This window comes from Notamacropus eugenii, chromosome 3 (assembly GCF_028372415.1).
Source record: "Notamacropus eugenii isolate mMacEug1 chromosome 3, mMacEug1.pri_v2, whole genome shotgun sequence".
Lineage (NCBI taxonomy): Eukaryota > Metazoa > Chordata > Mammalia > Diprotodontia > Macropodidae > Notamacropus > Notamacropus eugenii.
In genome coordinates, this window is record NC_092874.1 from 27,813,092 (window position 1) to 27,817,961 (window position 4,870).

Consider the following 4,870-nt stretch of genomic DNA (forward strand, 5'->3'; position numbering starts at 1 on the left):
GTCAGGAGAATCCTACCTCAGCGCAGGCTGAACAGCCCCTGCTCTCCTACCCTCCCCATGAGATCACCATTTTCAGTTCATCCAGCATCTCACAGGCTTACTGGCATCATAGATTGGAGGCTCAGACTGCCTTTCTTGCTATCCATACCTGGAATCTAAACTCAAAAGAACAGTCATTTACTAGTCCCATAGCAACTTAAAATAGCAAGTTCCAATAACTAGGTTTCAAATATGACTATAATTTCACTTTGGCTAAGGAACATCTTTCGAGGCAAGTGTTAAGTGGCTTACATGTCTTTCTACATATATTCTAGTTCCTGATTAAATAGCAATCATAAAATCAAATTTACCATTAAAACCTTAACTTTTCCATCAATGCCAAATTTACCCGAGGTTACCTGCCTCTAGGAAATTTAGGCTAAAATTCTTTTCCCCAAACTAAAGATAGTAATTCAGTCAATTGTTTTTAATACTAATTGCTTTTACATCACTTTGTAACGTCCAATTTTTCTCCCCATCACTCCCCTCCCCCTGCTTCCTAATGCCTTGCATTCTGATTACTCCTTGCCTCAATGTACCCTCCCTTCTATCACACCCCACCCTTGCCTTATCTCCATCTTCTCTCTTTTCTTGTAGGGCAAGATAAATGTCTATACCCCATTCCCTGTATTTCTTATTTCCCGGTTATATGCAATAAAAATTCTCAACATTCATTACCAATACTTTGAATTCCAACTTCTCTTCCTCCCTCCCTCCCTACCCATCCCCACTGAGAAGGCAAGCAATTCAATACAGACTAAATAAGTGTTGTTTTGCAAAAGAATTCCATAATAATCATGTTGTATAATACTAACTATATTGCCCCCTATTCTACTCTATCCCTCCTTATTTTTTTTATTCCCTCATTTGACCTTGTCCCTTCCCAAAAGTGTTTATTTCTCGTTACTCCCTTGTCCTATTTGCCCTCCCTTCTATCATTCCCCTCACCCCACTTGTCGCCTCCTCCCGTACTTTCCTGTGGTGTAAGATAGATTTTCATATCAAATTTAGTGAGCATGTTATTCCCTCCTTCAGCCATATGTGGAGAGAGTAGCTTCACTTTCCCCCTCTCCCTTTTCTCCTCCATTGAACAAGATTTTTCTTATCTCTTTTATGAGTTATAGCCTGCCCCATTCCATTTCTCCCTTTCTCCTCCCAGTATTTTCCTCCCTCACCCCTTAATTTTTATTTATTTTGTGTGTGTATATCATGTCTCCTGATTCAACACAACCTTTACTCTCTGTCTATTTATGTGTATGTGTGTGTGTGTGTGTATGTATGTACAATCCCTCCACTTACCCAGATACTGAAAAAAGATTTGAATTATAAATATTTTCTTTCCATGTAGGAGTGTAAACAGTTCAGCTTTAGAAAGTTTCTTATGATTTCTCTTTCCTGTTTACCTTTTCATGCTTCTCTTGATTCTTGTGTTGGAAAATCAAATTTTCTATACAGTTCTGGTCTTTTCCTCAATATGAAAGCTTCATAGTCCTCTATATCATTGAATGACTATTTATTCCCTTGAAGTATTATACTCTATTTTTCTGGGTAGGTGATTCTTGGTTTTAATTCCAGTTGCTTTGGCTTCTGGAATATCCTATTCTAAGTCCTTCGATCCCTTAATGTTGAAGCTGCCAGATTCTATGTTATCCTGATTGTATTTCCAAAATACTCAAATTATTTCTTTCTAGCTGCTTGCAGCTTGATCTGGGAACTCTGAAATTTGGCCACAATATTCCTAGGAGTTTCTCTCTTTGGGTCACTTGCAGGAGGTGATCAGTGGATTCTTTCAATATTTATTTTGCCCTCTGGTTCTAGAATATCAGTGCAGTTTTCCTTGATAGTTTCATGGACGATAATGTCTAGGCTCTTTTCTTGATCATGACTTTCAAGTAGTCCCATAATTTTTAAATTGTTTCTCCTGGATCTGTTTTCCAGGTCAGTTGTTTTTCCAGTGAGATGTTTCAGATTATCTTCTATTTTTTCAAAATTTTGGTTTTGTTTTTTAACTGCTTGGTTTATCTCATAGTCATTCATTTCCCAATTCTCTCTTTCAATGAATTATTTTGTTCAGTGAGCTTTTGAACCTTCTCCTCCGTTTGGTTAATTTTTTTTAAAGCCTCCTTCTTCTCATTGGCTTTTTGGACCTCTTTTTCCAATTGAGTAAGCCTCTTTTTAAAGGTGTTATTTTCCTCAGCATTTTTTTGGTTCTCCTTTAGTAAGCTGCTAACTCTCTTTTCAAGCTCTTCTATTGCCTGAGCCCCATTTAAGATCTCTTTGGAGGCCCTGCAGGCAAAGACCTTGACTTCCTCTGACAGTATGCCTTGTTCTTCCTCATCCAGAAGGATGGGAGGAGACACCTGTTCACTGAGAAAGTAACCTTCTATGGTCTAATTTTTTTTTTCCCTTTTTTGGGCATTTTCCCAGCCAGTTACTTGACTTCTGAGTTTCCTCTCCACAACCACCTTGCTTCCAGTTCCACCAAGCCAGCACTAGGGGCTGAGATTCAGATGAGCTGCTCCAATCCCCTAGGGGCTTTAGGTTGGGGGGGGCCCTATTCAGTGTGAGATTAAGATCTGCTGCTCAGGTGGAGGCAGGGCCGACACACAGGGCTCAGTTCCCTCAGGGGCTTTACAATGAGGCCTTCAACTATGGATGTGGGTTGCTGCCTACCCTGAGAGCCCTGGTCTGCTGTTGCCTCCACTGCTGCCACCTGAGAAGGCCTGAGTTATGGGGACACCCTGCTCCCTTCTCAGCCAGCCAAAAAGACCCTCTCACTGACCTTTTAGTGGTTGTGGGTTGAGGGACCAGCACTGCTGCTGGAGATTCTTTCCCTGAAGCCTACTTGGTCCTGCTTCTCCCTGTGCCCCGTGGCCAAGATTAGGCTGAGCTCTGCTCCACGTCCAGTGCGACAGACCTTTCCCGTCAGTCTTTCAGGTCACTCTGGGCTAGAAGTCTCCACTCTGTTGTTCTGTGGCTTCTGTTGCTCTAGAATTTGTGGAGAGTCCTTCTTTACAGGTATTTAATGGGCTGTGGGGGAAAAGCTAGTGTATGTGCATCTTTCTACTCTGCCATCTTGGCTCTGCCCCTCTCCCAAACTTTTCTTCAGAGCCTCCCAAACACTGAGCCAGCTCTGGCAATGCACACATCAACCTCATTGTCAATGTGTATATCCCTGGAAAGTACACTACCAAGGTAAAGTGTATTTATCCACAGCATTCAAAACTTCTCCATTTATTGTAACCAATAGTTCCATGTATGGATGGTGTGATGGTGGCTGATGGAGCACCTGTGATTTCTTGGTGTTAATTAATAGGCCAAAATTAGCACAGGCAGCAGAGAACTGATCCACACTTTGTTGCATCTCTGATTCAGAGGCTGCAACAAGCAGGAAGCTTTTGGGGGAAGAACCACCAGGATGACAAGGGGTCCCAACATCACTTCACAGGAAGATGAACTGGAGAAACTAGTGATGATCCATCAGGAAAGAGTTAGGAGAACATTATTACTGTCTAAAAGTATTTGAAAATGCATCATGTAGTAGAGATTTGAGAGCTGTTCTGCTTGTCTCCAATAGACAGAACAAGGAGCTATGAGTGGTAGTCATGAAAAAGAAAGAGTAGCTACTTGGAGTATGAGATTGTGCCACCAGCTTTCATTTACACCACTATCTTTGCATCTTAATTGTATTACCTCTGAAATGGGGTCAATAATAATTCTTAGGTTTCATTAAGATAGTAGTTGCAAAAATCCTTTTAAATAGTTTGAGAAGTGTATATAGAATTACATATGAGTTAATTTTTAAATCTATTTTATTTTTAATTTATGTGATAAAATAAGCATTTCTGTAACATAGTATAATAAAAAGATAATTGCACTTGAAACTACAAATCTGCTGTACACAACTTGCTTTTTTTCAAATACATAATATAATTATTATGTAAATTCTTTTTTTCTTTTTTCCCTTTTTTTCTTCCCTTCTTCCCCCCTTCCCCCCAGAGATGGCTACCATTAAACACAAATTGGTGCATATGTGTGTGAAATTATTCTATACATCTATTTACCAGTTCTTTCTCTGGATGCACATAGCATCTTTCTTCATATGTCCTTTACAATTAATTTGGATATTTATAATAGACAAAATAACTGATTCACTCAAAGTTGTTCTTAAAATAATATTGCTGTTACTGTATACACTGTTCTCTTGGTTCTGTTATTCAAATTATTCAACGTGGTTAATGTGTCCACAGCCTTTGCCCTCAATATTCTACTCCTAAGCATATATACCAAGGAGCTCATTGACAAAAAGAAAGTGCATACGTATATATGTGTATCTGTCTATCTATCTATCTATCTATCTATCTATCTGTCTGTCTGTCTGTCTGTCTGTCTGTCTATCTATCTATCTATCTGTGTGTCTATGTGTATGTGTCTATATATGCATGCTAAATATATATATACTACATATCCCAACACATAAATATGTTATAATAATATAGTTAAATGATATATTAGATATGCTCTAATGTATTTATAACATATTATTGTATCATTATATCTTATTTGCATTTATATGATTATATTTTACTATCACATTGTTATATATGGCATTATAATATTTTAACAACATAGTATATTCTATGCTGATAATACATTACATTATCATTATATGTATTAAAATTTTTTTAGCAACTCTTTTTGTAGGTAGCAAAGAATTGGAAACAAATTAAATGTCCAACAGTTGGAGAATGACTAGAAAAATTTCAGTCCATGAATATAATAGAATACAACTATATTGTAGGAAAGAACCAATGTGTTTCATATAGATAAG